This window comes from Vidua chalybeata, chromosome 3, assembly GCF_026979565.1.
Source record: "Vidua chalybeata isolate OUT-0048 chromosome 3, bVidCha1 merged haplotype, whole genome shotgun sequence".
Lineage (NCBI taxonomy): Eukaryota > Metazoa > Chordata > Aves > Passeriformes > Viduidae > Vidua > Vidua chalybeata.
The window spans coordinates 46,205,213-46,224,956 of record NC_071532.1 but is presented as its reverse complement, the minus strand read 5'-3'; the positions used below and the strand labels follow the sequence as shown (position 1 = coordinate 46,224,956).

Genomic DNA, 19,744 nt, shown 5'->3' with positions numbered 1-19,744 from the left:
TAGAATAGAATAGAATAGAATAGAATAGAATAGAATACAACTACTTGAGTTGAAAGGGACTCACAATGATCCTGTAGTCCATCAGCCTGACCAAGGGCTGAGCAAGTTTAACACATGTTAAAGGCATTGTCCAAAGCCTCTTAAGCACTGAAAGGGTTTGGGTGTTGAACACTTCTCCAGGAAGCCTATTCCAGTGTTTGACCACACTCTCAGTATCTACTAAACTCCTAAGAACATTTATTTCCTCCTACATTGTATTTGGCAAGAAAATAAGAAATTTTTTCATACTCTTCCTTGAATCTGAATGATAAGCTACTTTTTTACCCTTATTCCTTCTGAAGCAGGAAACATTACTACTTTACAAACTTTGAAGGCCTTCTATTAAGCAAATGAAAAACTTGCAGATCTCTGCTACTGTTAATACTCTTCCAGATAAGGATGTTACTTGAATGTTACTTCTTTTCCACCAAGTGAGGTTCCTTTTTACAGAGCTCAGTGATGAAATGATTTAAGGCAATAGCTGTTCAGATATCCAAATACATCTCATCAAGAGCCTTTTAAAAGAAAATTTTGTTGAGGAATGTTTCTGCTTGAAGAATAATCTTGTATTTTTTCCAGGGATTTTTGAACAGATTCAGAACAAATTAGAAACTTTGAAGCATTAATGTTTCTACTTTAAATATTCTCTTACTGTATTTTTCATATTTTTAAGAAAGCAATGAAATTACTAATTATAATGAAACAAGAGATTATAAATATAATTATTATTAATTGATGATATTTTGACTCTAAAAATAATTTTGTTTGAGATTTTGAAACTGATTAGTGGAAATAACAGGATGGCAAAGAAAGCTGACATTTCAATGTAGAGTGCATCAATTTGAAACAAAACCACTGTTTCTGTCTGAAAGAGTCTTTCAACCTCTTTTAGAGAGCTCCCCATGTCAAAGTCTCACCTCCCCATGTTGTGCATGCACACTTTCAAGTCTGACAGCATTTAATAATGAGGTACAGGTTGTGAGATCTCAGTTGTGCAAGTAAAGCTGATTTCCATTCCAGGACTGGAACTGAGGTGGATCAGGGCAAGAACCAGACATTGTCATCATGGACAGGAGAGGAAGAGTGGGCAGGAGTATAGGAAAGAGACAAGGAAATGCACTAGCAGTCTAGGCTTATTGCTTCTGGGACTTCCAGGGGGAAAGGGAAACTGAGTGCAGTTGGGCTGCCTCCGGCCAGGATTATGACAAATTCCCACATCCCAGCTCTTCCTCCAGCAAAGCAGTGGAAACATCCAGTTTAGCCCTGTGGCACATGCAGTCTGTTTTCTAACCAAAAGGCATGATTTTCTAAGCAACCAAATTTTTCTTACCAACACTTTAAACTGGATAGAGCTGTGATATCATGACTTCCCAATTAGGAGTATGGCAAGGCTGTCCCAAGTACTACAGGACGTTTTGATGCAAAAAATAAAGGGTTCATTGACCATTCTTCACTAATAATTTTCTGATTATCTCCCTCTTCCTTGAAAATCCCGCTGGAGTATTGGTTCAGTATCATATTTTATGAACATGAGGTACATCAATAGCTCTTGAAATTAGCATAGGCTTTCTTTCAGGGCTCTCACCCATCTTCTAACTATTCCTCATCCTATTTTCTTCACAATAGCTGGCACCACTGCATTAAAAATGTGCTACAAAGAAGTTTATGATTATTTTTTGCTTTGGAACACTGACTGTAGCAATTGATGGAACACTGACTGTAGCAATTAGTATACGTATACATTTCTAATCTTCATGGGTGGGGGTATCTACAACTACCTAACTTCAGTATCTTAAAAATCACATCAAATGCAAAAGACTTTGTGAGCTTTTTTGGTACTCAATGGAGAGAAATAAGGATGTTTATAGGGCAAATAATTTCTTCTGCTGCCGTATGTGAGGCTACAATACCAATAACTCAAGGGGTATCTTTTTCCTTCTGCCGGTCACAAAAGGGCACCTAGGTGAATAACTTAAAGTAGATAATTAATACTTTAGAAGGTAAAATTGTGCCAGATGAATCCCAACAACTATGTTGTAACTTCATCTTGCAGTGAAAATGGGGGTTTGGCAAGCAAAAAGCTCTGTATTGGAATATAGATATGCATATGCTAATGCATATGTATTTAAATACTAATGAGTCTATCCAAACCCCATAAAAGCACAACTATATTATTCTAATAGTATAGTAATTCTTTGCATCGACTGCGTTCTTTCATTTTTCACCTGCCTTTCTATGTCTTCATAGTCTGGAAGATATCACTACCTAAATACTTGGTATGTGGTCATAATTTTTTAACTTATTGAAGAAAAACTATTTGGAAACATCTCACTCTCTTAACTGCGTACTGTTTGGCAATATTCTATAGTGCAAAAAGGGTTTTTAAATTAGGTTGCTTCCTGTAACTCATCTTATAAGCCTCAAGTCTTTATGTAGTTTTGCAGCAGTGAAATACCATTTCATTCCGAGGCTGTAAAGGAAATTGCTTCCTTAACTGTTGTTCAGGCAGGACCACCAAGCAAAGGGGAGAAGGGATCCTGCTGGGGGCTGCACTGGCTGTGTCTGAGGTCAGGGAAGGGGAAAGTGAGCAGCTGAAGCTCATGGGCACAGTGTTTGCTCCCAATGTGTTTGTGCTGGGGAGCACAGGAGCCACAGCCTGCGCTCAGGACGGACACAGCTCTGGCAGTGTGTCCTTGCCATTCAAACCTGTTATTCAGCCTGCCCAGTTCTAGGCCTGTCCTTAGCCATGAAGGAAAAGCAAGGAAAAGTGAAAGCAATTCTTTTTGATATGGAAAAACGACAGAAGGGGCCTGGATAAGATTAGAAAAACAATTTCCTTTGCTGACCATACACAAATTTTAAGCCAGGTCACCAAAGGTGAAATGTCACTACACCAAGTTATGTAGTTTTGACTTCCCAGTTAATCCTTATTTCAAGGTAATGAAACTTAACTGTCAGCTGGAATACCGTGTCCAGCCCCAGTATCTACACCTTCAAAAGGATTTTGAAAAATTGGAAAGCATTCAGGAAACCACTTCAGGAATGCTTTGAGAACTCTTTAATCCAGCAGACAAAGGCATAACAAGATCCAGTATCAGAAAGCTGTGTTTTGAAATATTCAGATTAAAATAAAGCTTATAAGAATTGCATAAGCAGGGAGGGACTTATTACATTGTCCATCACTGCAAATGTTTGAATCTAGACTGGTTTATCTGATTAAAAATATCATCATTTGCTTAGCTAGAACTATGGATTTGAGTAGAGAATTTCAAGATTTTTAAGATTCCTCTTGGACCTTGATAAGCAATAAGCCAATATGAAGTAAGGTACTTAATTTCAAGCATTATGTCTCATGTCTTCTCTCTTTGAGCATGCACTTAAAAGTTGGTACAACAGTTGCATACCCAAAGGAAAAGCTAAGCCAAGCTTTAGACAAACTTTGATCTTTGGTTATTTTAAACTATGGTCTTTGATTCCTATAGATGAAAAAATACATTGTGGTGGTTTTTTTGAGTGTTTTGTTTTGTTGGGGTTTTTTGTTTGTTTTGTTTGTTTGGTTTTTTAGGAGACTTGGTTTTGGAGTTTTTGGATGTTTTTTTTTGTTAGTTTGTTCATGTGTGTGTGTGTGTTTAGTAGGGATGTGAATTATGATCCAATCTTAGACATATGTTCAAAGTGCTGGGGAAGAGATCATGCTGCAAAGAACAACCATAGATAACAATTTGCTCTAGGACTCTTTCTTTCCATACTTATTCAAAGCTCACTTGCAAATTATAGACTCATCAGATTTGATCACTATTTAGAGGCACTCAGTTATATATTACTAAAAGAATATACTTCAGACCATTCGTATTTTCTATATTTGACATTCTTATTGCAATGGTTACCTGGTATTGTTTATGTTACCTGAGTGGATGAGTGGTCTAACACATCAAGCACAAATACTTGTACATGTGTCCCATCCACAGAGGTTTCCTTGAGTAAACTGTCATTACTTAATCAGAATGAGAAAAATTGCATAAGCAAAACTTAAATTGAGGTACTTAAAATATTCTCTGAGTTTCTTGAACCATGCATTGAACTTTCAGAGGAAAGTGGACTCATACATCAGACGCTTGTGATGTCCCCTTCTCTTTAACACATCATTTTTCTAGGTGCCATGCTGCACCTTTTACCTATTGCTTCTCCATCTCTTTGTTTGTAACTTTGTAGCTTTCAAATCCTTCTGTCACCAGAGCTTTCTCAGACTTTTTCTTATGTCTATTTTCTTCTCATCCTGACCACTCCAATTCCAGATTATTCCATTCCCACTGGCCCTAGATTTAGAAAAGTATGCAAATTGTGAAAATTAGGAGGCATATGTGCAAGTCTGCTTGCAATAGCTATGTTATGGAGTTTTGCTCATCTGAAGTCCATTTTCCAGGGCACCTGAATGACACATATGACATGCTTCATGGTCCTTTATGACATGAAGTAATATTCTCACTATGTGTACCCAGAGCACTTCAGGAGCAGCAGAAGTTCTAACCATTATCTCTGAATCTTTTTGAATTTCCATATGGTTAGAGGGAATAGCACTAAGCCTGCCCTCTTACATAACATTTATTCAGACAGTGATGGTATTGAAAGCAGACCTGTAGACGTGCTTATATATTCAGAAGTTTGTTTACTTCTAATTATGTAAGTTGGCTTTCTAGGAGCAATATACTCCTCCCTTTTCAATGAAAGGATTCATGAAGTTGTTAAATGAAAGTACAGATCTAGGACTAGAACAAAAATAACTATGGGGTGCATTGCCTTCTGGTTTCCAGAGTGATTTAAGTGGTTAGCCTGTGAGTTTCTCCTTATTCCTACCCAGGTTTACCATCATATATAGAAAAGTGGATTATTCAGATCTTAAATAGCATGGCATGAAAAGAGAGATAAGTATGCATGGCAGAAGTGTCATTTTTAACTTGCTGAAGATCCTTAAGTACTTTGCAGCTGGAAGCTTTATAAATACTTAGTTGCAATCAAATACATCATTTATAGAAAAAACAGTGCTTTTCCACATGCAGTGTCAAACACTTATGACAACTGCTGCAGACCCTGTAAAATAACAAACATACCTGCACTGCCTAGACTACTCTGTATTCTCTATGGATGAGCCCCTTCTGGTCCCTGCATAATTCAACATAAATTAAAATAGATAGCGTATTTAATCTCTTATTGATATCAAAATGGATACATATTTATGTGAACAGTAAGACATTTCATTATTATCAAATTGAATAATTACTAAGTGTTAGGCATAGATACCTGAAGCACTCTACCCTTTGATGTCTATTATTCTGGAAATAATCCTAGTCCATCACTAAGAAAATAAAAAGAACCATAGAATATCCTGAGTTGGAAGGGACCCAAAAGCACCATCGAGTCCAACTCCTGGCCCTGCACAGGGCACCCCAAGAGATACACCCTGTGCCTGAGAGCACTGTCCTAACATTTCTCAAACTCTCTCAGGCTGGTGTTGTGATCACTTCCCTGGGAAGCCTGTTCCAGTGTCCAGCTACCCTCCGGATCAAGAACCTTTTCTAATATCTAATCCAAACTTCTTGCCCTTCCCTTGTGTTCTGTCCCTGGGCACCAGAGAGAAGAGATTGGTGCTTGCCCCTCAGCCTCCCCTTGCAAGGAAGCTGTGGACTGCTATAGACTACAAAAGACCACAAACTCCCTCAATAATTTTCTTGAACATTCATAAAAGGTAGTTGATTTTTGAGAATGGACAGCCATCTGCATTCCTTTAGATTTTAGCTCAGCCTCCCAGAAGGTGGCAGGCGAGCTGGGTCAGCAGCAAGGGTCCTCATGGAAGTCAGGATGGCTGGAGTGGGAAGATGGCACACCTTGCTCCTAGAATTTGTGATAGAACTCTTCAGATGCCAGATTTACTCTTGAGATGTATTTTTTTTTTTTTTTTGTAGTGCTGTTCTTTTATCAGTTTGAACCTGACATTGTATTTTTGTGGTAAAGGACATAGCTCAAATCCAAGAAATTCCTGGCTTCTTCAAGAAGAGGAAAAGACAAATCTTTATTTAATTTTTCCTTAAATTCACTCTCTTTAAATATGATCTCTTTACATACATAATTTTTATTGCATAACACACAGTACTTGGGATCATGTTTTATTTAAAAGAAGACTTCATAGTGAATCCACCCATAGCTGACAAAGACCTCTTAATAACTAACAAAAAATAAAGAAGGAACAGAAGGAATTAAGAAAAAATGTGCTATATTAGTTACAACACATACATCTATCAAAGTTTAGCTGGATAATTTTGTCAGAAATGGAGAGACATTATTATGTGACATTAGGACGAAAGAGAAGGAAAGAATTCCATCATTTGCATAGAGTTGATGAATGAAGTGTTAACTATACATAAATTGTATAAAACTGGTCAGGTAAATTAACACAACTTGGCAAAAATAATTCAATTTGTGGTCAAATGGTACAATTAAAACAAGCTGGTGCTGTTCAAACTGGCACATTTCACTTAGAAATACACATAAATATTCCTAGATTTCCAGCAAATAAAAGATTCCACTTGCTCTGGCCAAATCTCAGTCCTATTCTGTTTCATGCAACACAAGAGAATGGTTTTGTAGTGATACAAATCTTTTGTTGTTATTCAGTTTTCATGGTCTCTGATCACATCTATTTATTTCCTATTATGAAAAAAGCCTCTTAAGATAATTACTTAGAATCATAAAATGTGAAGGGTTGGAAGGGACCCTAAATATCATCTAGTCCCAACCTCACCTGCCATGGGCAGGGACAGCTTTCACTAGACTAGGCTGCCCAAGGTCTTGCCCAGCCTGATCTTAAACACTTGCCAGGGCTGGGGCATCCACAGCCTTCTTGGGCAACCTGTTCTAGTATTGTACCACCCCCACTATAAAGAATTTCTTCCTAATACCTAACCTTTTTTCCCCTAATTTTGTTTGCAACCATTACTCCTTGTTCTATCACTACAGTTCCTGATGAAGAGTCCCTTGACAGTTTCCCTGTAGGCCCCCTTCAGACACTGGAAGGTTGCTGTGAGCTCTCACACAACCTTCTCTCCTCCAGGATGAACAGCCCCAGCTCTCTCGTCCACCTTTTCAGGGAAGTTGCTCCAGTCCTCTTAAAAACTTCAAGACTCTTCTTTGGACTTGCTCCAACTGTTCCATGTCCTTATGCTGGGGACAGCAGAACTGAACACAGGTGGTGTTCACAAGAGCAAAGTAGAAGGGGAAAACCCCCTCCATCAACCTGCTGACCAGACTCCTTATGATGCAACCCAGGATTCCATTGGAGAATCTTTCTGGGTTGCCAGCACACATTGCACACACTATATTGAGTTTTTCATCAACCATCAACCCAAGTCCTTCTCCACAGGGCTGCTCTCAATTACTTTTCTGCCCAGCCTAGAGGTATGCCTGGGATTGCTATGACCCAGGTGTAGGATCTTGCACTTTGCTTTGTTGAACTCAATGAGTTTTGCATCAGCCCATTTCTCAAGTGTGTCAAGGTCCCTCTGGATGGCATCCCTTCCCTCCAGCATGTCGACTGCCACTCAGTGACACCACTCAACTTGGTGCATCAGTAAAATTGCTGTGGGTGCACTCAATCCCACTGCCCATGTTGCCAGCAAAGATGTTGAACAGAAAGGGATCTAGACCAGGCATTATGTTTTCAAGGGCTTGCAGAGAGCCATATGTGGCAAATGTTACATTATAAGATACTCTGTGCTCTGTCACCTTATCACCTAATTCAGAAGCAGCTTAGTATTATTTCTTCATAACAATTAGCTGGCATGTTCATAATACATTTGAAATATTGAAGAGGATAATGTCTTTTGTTTGAACTGATGGTTTCAGTTAAATGCTTGTGTATTCCAAAACATCCAATGCCAATCACTATCAGTGAGATATATCTAAGTTTAATTAAAATATCAAATTCAATTGTGCCATGTGATATTAATATAACAAGGGATATTAACTTCTGCCTTGTGTGATGCACTTATTAAATTGTTATCACATGTACTCCATCCTTAATATATCCCTGGCAGGATTCTTGTCACTTAAAATCTTGCCCTGCTGTCATAAGGAACAACCCATCATTTTATTTGTTTGATTGGAGCATCTTCTGCTTCTTGGGGTGGGGGTAGGCTCTGTTTGCTTTGGGCAACTCAAATATCTTCCACAACCTTCTTGCTCTGTTGTAGTGAGGAAAAAAGTGCTTGTTAAGTTCAAAGGAGACATGTCCTCAGTCATGGACAGCAATGGGCTGCTTCAAGAGCAGTACCAGGGGAAAGCCTGAAGTACACAGAGCAAAAAAGATGGAGCATTCCTTACAAAGTGTAACAGTGACAGCAGGCTGAGAATTGTCCTTTCCTCTTCTTCATAGCTGCTGTGACATGAGATTCACAAACAGGGACAATATGTTGTTTTTTGAGAATTTCTTCTCCTTTGCGACATGATGCAACTAATTAGGCTTCTTTCATCTCAGGGAGGTTCTGAATGATTTTTCCTCTGAAACGCTAGAGATTTGAAACACTTCAAAAAGCAAGAAGCTAAAGCAAGAAGTAGGGGCATGTTATATGAAGATACAATAATTACAGCTGGGTTATAGACCAGATTTTGAGAGGAAAACCACTAGGAGATGAAGAATTAATGTGGAGCAAGGATACACTAGCTGATGCAGCTGGAGGCAAACTCTCCCCAAATTCTGAAACTTTGAATTTTACTTTTTTTCCCTTTCAAGTTGCATGAACTTGTGCTGTTTGGGAGTAAAGGGAGACATCACACAAAAAGCACCACTTGTAAGAATCTCACTCAACACATTTTCATGAAAGAAATTAACCAGAGACCCTGTTAATTACTCACAGTTCTTGGAAGAAGCTGTATTGGCTGCCTTCCTGGTTCCACACATATTGCCTTTATTAGGCGTTATACAGCAAGTGAATCATACATGACAGGGCTGGTCTGGCTCTAATATATTGAGGTTATCTGGTCCTATTTAGTGATGTTCCCTAGAGATCCAGATGTCCCCAAAGCCCCTCATGGCAGAGAAGAAGGAAGAGAACTCATCTCATAAGGGCTTCTGTTCTCTGATACTCATCTCTTGTCTTTGTCTAGATAATATTGCAATCCAACCAGAGAAAATAGAGAGGGAGTGGAGATTAACTGGTGACTTCATTCATATCATCCCAGATTTTGGCAGGTTTGCTCTAAAACCAGTAGAGCATCATCAAAACAGGGTAAAAGAGTGTCTAATGTTAATTTAGAGAAGGAGAATGACAGACTCCAGAGTGGTTAACACAATTTTTTCTTTTAATTGTCACTAAAAGTTGTTACAAGCAAAAGTCTAGGCTGGTCACAGAATGTATGGAACAGAAAATATAGGACATGTGTGATGCTTTGGCATATGAGATCACTGCTTTCATTCTAGATTAGCAGTTTTTGAAGGATTCTGGGTCGCTCAGGTTCCTCAGGTTATTTTGGATAATTGAAAGATTTTGTAAAGTGTTTATGACTTTATGAACCACAGCTTTAAAGGCAGTGTTGAGAGGCACTTCATCAGTCAAAGTTGGAATCATCCCCAGGGAAGAAAAAAATTCCCATCAAGAAGAAATTTACTTTAAGCCCTGTGTAGACTAATTTTATTTAATCTGGTAAACTGAATTTGTGAGCCTTCTGGAGACTTTTCAAAGGTAGATGTGTGAGGAGCAATTATTTCCTACCAAAGAACAAACAAAGGAGAAACAACTTTCAACTACCTGAAAGCCTGAGTGCCTGGAGCACACAGATGGGCTCAGGGAATCTGGATAGCGCAAATGAAATTTTGATGGGAATGAAATAAAAGAAGCTAAAGAAAAGTGATAGCACTTTCTTTTCCTTCTAAGGTGTGCAAAGAGTAATTTACATTTGAAGTCAGAACCAGGCAATACTAAGAATGTTTCATTCCTGATGACTGTGAAATACAGAGATGGCATGTTTGCCAGGAATACATTTATCCATGTTAATGAAGTTCTTTATCGGGGGTTGTATGAAGTATTTACTCATGTTCTGGGATGGGATGCTGCCTAGGTATGAATGTCTAGGTAGAGACATATTTTAGAGTTGTTTTCCACATAGTAAAGATAAAGTACTGAAAAAAACAGGATCAAAATTACCGCTGCTTAGAGTGCTTTCCTGGCTTAAATCCACAATGTTAGAAAGAACTCCGAACTAAAAAACAGGTGCACTATGTCCAAAGGCATTTAGGTGCCTAATTGTCTGTGAAAACAGTATGAGCTGTTGAAGATCTTGACAAGTGTGATTTATCTTACAGGGACGCCACATTCTCCTGCATTCTTGCATCTTCTCCTAAGCCACGACCCGACATTGCCCATACGACCTATCCCACCGGCGGCTGAATTATCGTGCAGATAAGCTATGTGCCAAATGTTCTGCATCAACAGTGGGATATCATGTTTTGTAATTCCCATTCAGAAAGGTGGCTTTGAACGGAAGTTATTAAGGAGCCACAAGTGGAATACTTGTGCTAAGTGAGTGTAGTTGGGGCGGGTCCAGCCACTGAAATGTAAGAAACTCAAGACCAGGAGTCAGTCACCAAGGACAGACCAGCCCAAGGCTCCAGATGGAAACATACCCAAGAAAATGAGAAATCAGAGGTACCTCAAACGAAAGAGCAAATCAAGAGCAAGGTCAATAAATTAAAGAGCTTGCATTGAAAGCTGTGGATAAATGTGAGCTAGGAACTAGAACAAGACAATGCTGGTTAGTTGAGAGACAGGAACCATCAAGAAGCAAAGGGGTATTTGTAAGGCAGTGAAATCAGTTTGTGGGACTGTACCTGAATCAGAAACATATGGCATCCCTTGGACAGTCAGGAGTCCCAGGACAACAATCTCCCAGGTTTTTTTTTTGAGCCAGCTCCTGGCTGCAGAGCTTGACCGCTTACTCACGGCCTAAGAGAGGAGGATATGTGTGTAACCTGACACAAATCATCAGTTCGTTCATTCAGTGCAGATATGTCAATTTCAAGGAATAATTCATACAATCACCAGTCGGGATCACCAGATCTCCCAGGTCTCTTCTGATTTATGTAACTGTGGTTGTATCTTGGGGTAGAAATGAGGTTGGGCTATGTGACTGACAGTACCATCTCTCAAGCCTCCTTTGACTCTAGGGCTGTGCTACAGTCCTTCATGCTCTGCAGGCACTCCTGCCAGATGTGCTCACAGATCAAGAGAAGATCTGTGTTCAGGGCTGCAAAGCAGAATGGCTTCTGTAGTGGTGATGACAAAAATACAGTCCTTGCTGTGAAGGAGATGGGCAACAGTTGTTTGTGTTTTGTCTCAGTGTGAGACAAAAGACACGATAATAGTCATTCCTGAAGGGCGGCCACATCAGAAGTAGAATATAGTCATTAAATCTGTAGATTAAAAGTAGGTATAGGCTTCAACATCTTGCTGAATTAATGGCTCTGTAATTGCCAAGGGATATTAAAAGGTTAGTCTGCTAGTTTAAGTACAGCATACACTAGAAGTCAGGCACTCAACGGTGGAAGAAAGATGCAGCAATATCAATACAAATGTGCTTTACAGCGATATTGCTGGATAAATGCTATCTGCAGAATATAATTATTTCAGTTTTTAAAATATAAACAAAAACCTGCATAACTAACTATTTTTAGTGGTATAAAATTCTAGACCACACCAAAGTGTGGTATAAAATTAGTAGTATAAAATTGTAGACCACACCAAAGAATAAATACGCTGTGTATTTTCCATGTCAGATCAAGACCCTTTGCAGTTCTCACTAACCAAACTGTAAAAACAAAAGTTGTTTAGAATAAAAAATGTCTCAGTTTGCTTACTACTATATATGTGAGAGAAATACGTGTGAAAAACAATCATTGATCAAACAGAAAATGAAACATTTTTGGTTTAAAAATAACTCCATAATGAGAAAATAAAAATTATTTATGAAGTCAAACAACTTTTAAATCTTTAAATTCCCCACATACCTTCTAGGATTATAGTAACCTGTGGAAGGTCATTATAGTTATAAGGGAAAAGATTAAATAAGCACTTAAGCAGACATAAATAAAACAGACAGGCTAAAAGCTATTAAATTGAACAAGACTAGTGGGAAACTTATCAGTGCTGCAAAGGAATCCAAACACAAAAGGAAACAAACACAATGTTGAAAAAAAACTAATGGGAAGTAGCAACTCCACAAGTACAAAATCTTATTAAGTCCCAAGTCATCTATACCAAAGAAAGTTCTTGGTCATAAGGAGGAGTATGACAAATATATTACATGAATACTTCTGTAATGAGTTCAGAGCTTTTTCCCCCAAATAACACATAGCAGGATATAAAATTTGCATTAAAATTATAAGACAATATGATTGAAAACTAGTAGCTAGTAGGAAGCCTAAGGGAATAGACTGTTATGATGTTTGCTTCAGCCAATGCTCAGCTGGAGGTCTGTACCCTTTCCTCCGACACAAATACTCTGTTGAGGGAGAAGAACAGGAGACTGAAAAGAGGCCTTGAAAATGGAGCCTGTATTCTTCCCAGAAAAGTCAGAGTGAAGACAGGCAACACTTTCTGACTTAGGAAATACTGAAAGACAGTGTACATGTGTGTGTATGTATGTAAGTAAGTATGTATGCATAATAATATATATGTCAGCCAGTCATTTGGATCAGGAGCATGCAGGGAGGGATATGCCTGTGACAGAGGTGTTGGGGTGATGGAAGTGCAGTGGCTGCTGTGTCTCTTGGGCCATGGCTGAAAATGTAGCTTGGTCTCTAAATCAGCATTTTCATTTCTCCAGGGAAAAATAAATTGGCAACATGTGAAGGAAAAGCATATAATGAAAAAGAAACAGAGTATTTTAGTTATTCTTGGGGGGTAACTAAAGTTCCAGAGGTGTAGCTTCGCTGAATTCACTGAGGGTTGTTTCTGCTAATAAAGCTTTTAAAATGAGGGATGGATTATTCTCCAAGTATGAATATTTCTAAATTTGTCTGAGTTTATATATTTCTCAGTATTTCAATTTTTATTTTTCTGACTTTTGCCTGTACAAAATACAAACAAAACCATTCTTAACTAGTTCTGTATGCCCCAAAGAGACAAAAGTATGCATGTTTTATAGGGAATCAAAAATACATACCATTTTGTTGGGAAAAAAATTAATTAAATACAGAATCAATTAAAAATGTTATGGAGGTCACCATTAAAAAACGTACATACTGGTGTCATGCAAAGGTATCTCTGCAACTCCATTTTCTGTTTCAAATGCTTCCATCTCCCAAATTTGGATAAATATTGACTTTTAATGGCATCTAATGTACCAATAGGCATAGATGCTGCTTAATTCAACAACATCAGTTAAATGCAGGTCATTGAATTAATTAAGACTGCATCTGTTATAACTCATCATTTTGTTCTCCTTAATTTTTATAAGCAATTTTGCCAGCATGCTCACTGGAAATATTACATCTTCTTGCACTGAGAAAACCCACAGGACCTATTTATCTGGTTCAACTGTATATTGTTTAAACACAGGGTCAAACCAAAGGCTTGCCATTTTGTCCATAAGACACGTCTAAGATATGCCTTAAGACTACAGCACATCTGCAGGAGGGAGAATACTTTTCCACAGGTCATATAAGTCATCCTGAGCAAAAGGAATACCAACACCAAAGATGCACCAAGGAATGACAGCCACAGCCGCTGAGAGTGAATAACCTGAGATTCAGGATGAGGAGGCATCCTGATTCTATTTTCTGTGCATGCCGAGATTTGACGTGTAGTTAACACAGCTGGGGTTAGGAGCCCAAATAGAGTAAGAAAAGCAAACTCAACTCAGGCAAAGAATGCTTTGTCCTACCTCAGATTTAGCCCTCAGGTGATCAAGCACTGCATGCTTTTAATTTTACTGGCTAGGGATATTTTTCTTAAATGTTCAGAGAACAAACGTGTCTGAATATTGAGCATGACACAAAATGTCATGAATGCTTAAAATGCGGGTCCTTCAGCTCATGGAGGAAGATGCGAAGGGAAGGAGGGTGTTTTGTCAGACCCAGGGTGAGAATGTCCCTACATAAACAAAGGGTCCGGGATTGGACGTCGTCTTTAGGGAAGGGGGGGCGTAGGGGGGGAGCGGGAGGGTGTGAGGGGGAAAGAGAGGAGCTAGTGGTGCCCGCCAGGTTGAGAAGCCGGCGGGCGGCAGGGAGGAGCGGGACGCCGGGAGCAGAGCGCGTGGGGCGACGGAGGGGAGGCGGGCGGGAGGCGGCGGGCGGGCAGGCCGGTGTGAGCTGTTTGGCCACCGGAGCCAATCGAAAACGGGGCCTTGATCCTCTCCTCGGGCAGTGGCTGCGCCGAGCCAGTGCCGCGCTCCCCGCAGCCGTCGGGACCGGCACAGCCGCCTCGCTCTCTCCGCGCACCGCTGGCCCCACCGAGCGCCTATGGGCATCTGCAGTCGGCGAGGGCTTCGCACCACCGCCACCGCCAGCAGCGGCACAGGGCGGCGACCACCACCCCACTTCATCGCCTCTTGGGATCTATAGCCGGCGGACGGAGCGCGCTGCGGACCCTTCCCCGCCTTCGAGCAGGTAAGGGGCGGCCGGGGGGCGCCCAGCGCCCTGACCCGGCATCGCTCCTCTTGCGGCCGGCTCGCTCCCTTCCTCCTCCTCCTCCTCTCCTGTCCTGCTACCGCCTCTCCAGGGACAGGCGGCGGGCCCCGCGGGCGCGTGGCGGTGACAGCGCGGGGCCGCCCGCAGCCCCGTCCCGCACCACCGCCTGCCCGCCCGGCGCGGCGCGGCGCGGGGAGCTCGGCGGGGCCGCGCACGCCTCGGGGCAGCGGCGCGTGCAAGCCCTCGCCGCCCGCGGGGCGCTTGCAGGGCCACGGAACGAAATCAGCGAGAGCGGCGCCGAGCTCTGGCTGCCTTGCTGCGAGCGCCCTGGGAAGTCACCTGGATAGCCAGGCTTCCCAGCGTTTGGGGCGTCGTGCGTCACGTCCCTACGCTCCCTCTCAAAATAAAGACAAACCAGAAAAAAAAAAAACCAAAAACAAAAACAAAAAATTAGCTCGTGCTTGAAACCTGTGCCCCTTTGTACCTTTCTTTCTTTGCTTTGGGTTAATGATGGTTTGTGATTATGAAACCCCACGAGGGCTCAGCTCCAAGAGTTGAATAGCATTACTTGAAGTCATGACTTGGAATATACGTGTGTGTATACAGACACTCGTTTTGTTTTTTACCTTGAACTTGAGGATTATACAAACCCATGTCTGTCTCGCAAGGAGCTTTTGAATGACTTTCTGCTAAAGTTAAGGAAATATTTGTGCTTCCACAGGTCTTGCAGAATTGGAGGCACAGGTCTTATAAAAAAAATTGCAGTGGCATTTGGCTGAACAGCTCTTATTTTTAGCATGCTATTGTGAAAGTGGTTATATAACTTTTGGTGGATTTTTGAGGACAAAATTAACAGCTCATAACAAATTATTTTTTTTTTTCCTGTGAAAGAGGAGGAATAAACAGAATGAAATCCCAATGACTAGAGTCAGGTGAACTTCAGCCAAATGATAGAGATTCCCTGAGAAAAAGCCCCAGGTTAGGAATCCCACAGCCATCTCAACAATCATGAAGCAGCAGGTGCAAGACCAAGCAATGTCAGCTCAGAGCCCCAATTAGGAAGTTGCTTATCAGGCTACTTCAAGGCTATTTCTTGCTCAACCACGGTGAAATTAGCAATCACTTCAGAATCTTGTGTTCCCACCCGTGCCAATACAATACAGATGCTGTGTTTCTTTAGGGGATTAGATTGTTTCTTGAACTTCAAAAAGTATGCACAGCCTGAAGTATTTGCTTATAATGCTTGATGTATTTTAATGCAGATGCTTCACTTGCAAAACTTGGTTCCTGCTTTTGAGGCTGGTCTTTCTTCATTACTTGCAAAAATTGAAGGAGAGTAATACACAAAGACTTTAAAAAATCACTTCCAGAAAGTAACTGTGTGGAACAGTAGCGTGCCTATGCTGAGAGCCAGGACGTGAGGGTGCTGTGACAGTGTTCAGGCTCTGAGCAAGTGGTCTCTCTCTCACTTTTGTTGCATGGTCCTCATGAACTGCTGTCATCCAACTGAAGTCCTAAGTTCCAAGTATTTGTGATCACTGTGCAGCTGAAAAGAGAGGACTGGTTTGTAAAATCTCTGTTGTAGGATGAGTGAGAAGCCTAGCAAGTAGGATTTTGCCTTCTCACCTCTCTTGCAGCCTGCTGTTTGGGCAGAGCTCTTGTGTGTGGGGAGGAGGTGTGTGTGGTAGCAGCAAGTTTTGCTCAGTCTTCCTTTGCAGTATGATAAGTAAGTGAAAGATGTGTCAATGAAAAGCATCAGTAAGACCTCCACAAGAGCACCACAAAAATAAATGCCGCTAACCCAAGGTTTTGAGCTGATTTGTTTAGCTGAAATATATTATCTTTTTTTTATCTTTCAAATAGACTGTGCATGACTTTTAATGGGGAATAGAGCAAATGTATGAAAAGTTGAATTTAACTGTGGAGATTTTTTTTTTCTTTTCATAGTATCAGGTGAGGGTAAAAATTAATATCTGAAGTACCCAGTGAACTGCATCAATAAATCTGAAAATGCTTAGTTTGAGTTACCAATTGTCATTGTCTATGAAAGTGTAAATCTCAGAGATCCAGATAATATTTCATAATAAATAGTCCTGTTTGAATTTTATTTAATAAATCTGGTAAGTGGTTTAATTTTACCACTATTGCTAAAATAATGTAATATTTCTAACCCAATCATCAGAAACTGGTAAATTCCAATTTGGGATTGGTACAGTGGTATTTACCAATTTCTGATCTAGAGTTACAGTTTTTTCAATGAGCCGTTCCAAGTTTCTGAGTAAGAATTGAATAGTTCAAGCTACTGTGCAGATTTACTGACATCTGAAAAGTATCTTAAAGAGTAGCATAAAAAAGTCTTTCCCTCCTCATGCAGATGCTCTTGGGTGTGGTTGTACATTTATAGTGTTGTGGTTCATGTCAGGAGTGGGCTTTTGATGCCCATCCTTCAGTTGTTCCACTTACTGCCCATCTCCATATACCTCATGGTGGGCCAGTTGGATTCCTTTAAAATGACTCTAAACTAAGAGATGTGCTAGAGTTGTTTCTGGAAATACAATCCATAGGACCATAGCTAGCCTGAAGTAAAACCCTAGAAAATATATACAGTGTCTTCTGTACCTAAATGTTCTGCTGGGCCGGTCAGTTCCTGTTGGGCTGTGCTAGCTGCAGCACTAGACGTGGTCCATTTACAGCATGCTGTTACTGAGGTGCCATGCAGTCTGAAGCCCATACTAGCCATCTTTCTCAGGAGTGTGGGCTAGTCCCTGCTTCTTGCACCATTGCTCATGTATCTGTTACTAAAAAACTCCTGGCTGAGCTGGACAGCACAGCCCTGCAAGCAACTGGGGCTGTCTTGCTGAGATCTCTTCAGTTCAAAATGAAGATGGCTAATTTTTTTTTTCCCTAGTCTGGCATGTGGTAGCAGACTAGTATTTGAGGGGGAGCTTTGGACAGTGTAGCCTTGTGCTTGTCTGCTGGGGGCGGACACAGCAGTTGCATTTAGGAAAGGACAGCTGGTGCTTCTTGTTTGCCTGTCACTGGCCGTAGCCCTTCTGTGTATAAAGGTCCATAAGGCTGTTTATGTTCTTCATTGCATTTGAGAGTGGTGAGAAATGTTGGCTTGAGACTTTGAAACTGTCATTTAGAAATGCTTCACTGTGTTCCCTTGATGCAGCATCGTGGCTGACTGCATCTCCCACAGGGCACTAGAAGTATGGCTTGGGAGGAAATCTCACCTGTGGGGGTAGTTCCTGGGTTCCAGCACATGGTGAGAATCATGCACTGATCCTGGAGTCTACTAGCTAGGCAGGGGAGAATGTTTAAGGGGAGATGTTTAGAAACATCCACTTAAAACTTCAAGCTTGCTTAAAACATGTTAACTTTTTTTTTCTGCAGTTTTCACTGTAAAGGGAAAAAATTTCCATTCTCTGTTTTTTAGTCATTTGGCTGGCTTCTTACAGTTTCATGTTTTTCTTTAGTTTGCTTCTTTGGGGTAAATGATTTTAAATTGAAAAATTACTCTGTTAATTATAAACAGTTATCTCTTTTATGAAAGTATTTCTTACTCTAAAATACACTATTGGAGTAATTAGGGATCAGATCCTTCTTTCGTGTAGAAACAGAAGATGGTTGTCATTGCTGCAAAAAGGGGATTTGTAACCAACTCTTCAGTTTTACATGCATTTCCATTGGATCATGATGGAAATGGTAGGTTTGCATGTGTATAGCATGATTGGTACAAATACTCTTTTTGTCCTGGATCACTGTGACTGTTCCAAGACTGCTTTTTGATTGCAGAAAATGTTGTGCTATGTGGAACAATAAGAAGTTAAAAAGAAGAGTGTTTCCTACTCCCTTGATTGTGTTTCTGTTGCTAGAAGCTGTCTACTCCAAGTTTTATTTCAATGCATAGCTTCTCTGTGGGATGAAGTGTAGATTTTAACATGAGTTGTGTATATGATGGTATGTCACTTGAAACCATGGTATTTCTTGTTCTCAATGCATTAAGCCTTTTATTAGCAATTTTAAGAACATTTTTCAAGCCTGTTTCAGACAGGGAAGCAGACCATAAAAATCTGTCTCACTCCAGGACATTAAAACAGAGGGGCAATCCATCTTTCAATATCTGGTGTGATACAATCATAGCAACTTCAGTTGTAACCTGTCTTTCTCAAAAAGTCATCTTACAGCACCTACTTCTAACCTTTTTTTTTCTTCTGTGCTTAACCATACTTATCTATGACATTCTGAATATTTTGTTCTTTGTTGCTGTTCAGATAATATCTCTAAGAGTTATAATGGTGTATTTTAGATTAGTCATAAAAGCTAGGGGGATTTACTAAGGTCACTTTTTCATATAGACCATGCTGCCATATAGAATTGGTTATACTGTAAACAAGAGTTGTATATAGAAATATGCATGCTACTGTTATTACAAGATTTTTAGAGAAAGAAAAAGGGTAAATTTACCTCTCATTCCCAACAGTTTTAAAGTCATTGTTGCTTAGGAAGTGAGTATTTGAAGAAACCATAATTTGCAATGAAGCTTGAGAAAATTAAAATAGTGATCTATTCAAGTAGAGAAAGACTCATAAAAAATTTGTTTCTGTCTGTTTTGCGCTAATGAAGTGGGAGAAGTAAAGTACACTGCGAAAGGAAAATATATTATTTACCCTTCAAATTTCATTTTGGAACCAGCTTTTATTGAGTGTGATGGGCAATGTGCAAATACAGCATCAGACTGTGGATTTAACACAATAAATCTTGAAAATTTCCTGAATTTTTAACATGTCTTAAAACTTGGAAACAACACTTGTACAGCTCATGCAGAACGCCTTGTTGACCTTTTGTTGTACAAACACTTTCTGGAGTTGGAAAACTGTGTTGAGCTAGTCTAGATGTGAATTAGTTGCCCGTGTCCGTTTACATGCAGTGTTGTTGTGGATTCCAGCCGTGTCTCATCTATCCTGTTACCCCACTTAAGTGCTGTTATGATAATGCTCAAATAGACTGATATTATACAGTAGTGCT

At 40.2% G+C, this 19,744-nt stretch overlaps 1 protein-coding gene and 2 long non-coding RNA genes across 4 annotated transcripts in view; 2 read left to right on the top strand and 1 right to left on the bottom strand.

Moving 5' to 3' along the window:
- Nucleotides 1-3,931: 3,931 nt before the first annotated feature.
- LOC128785832 (uncharacterized) lies at nt 3,932-7,312 on the bottom strand. The gene is made up of 3 exons (XR_008430049.1): nt 7,173-7,312; nt 5,148-5,199; nt 3,932-4,355 (listed from the first exon to the last, which is right to left on the bottom strand). It is a non-coding gene; the product is annotated as an uncharacterized LOC128785832 (long non-coding RNA).
- Nucleotides 7,313-7,395: 83 nt separating this feature from the next.
- LOC128785831 (uncharacterized) lies at nt 7,396-10,795 on the top strand. The gene is made up of 3 exons (XR_008430048.1): nt 7,396-7,488; nt 9,196-9,317; nt 10,391-10,795. It is a non-coding gene; the product is annotated as an uncharacterized LOC128785831 (long non-coding RNA).
- A 3,642-nt stretch (nt 10,796-14,437) lies between these two features.
- Nucleotides 14,438-19,744, top strand: part of GREM2 (gremlin 2, DAN family BMP antagonist) — a 39,675-nt gene continuing 34,368 nt past the window's right edge. For both annotated transcript variants that reach the window (XM_053938820.1, XM_053938819.1), the window contains exon 1: nt 14,438-14,692. The gene's annotated coding sequence lies outside the window, so the exon portion shown is untranslated. The remainder of the gene's footprint in view (nt 14,693-19,744) is intronic.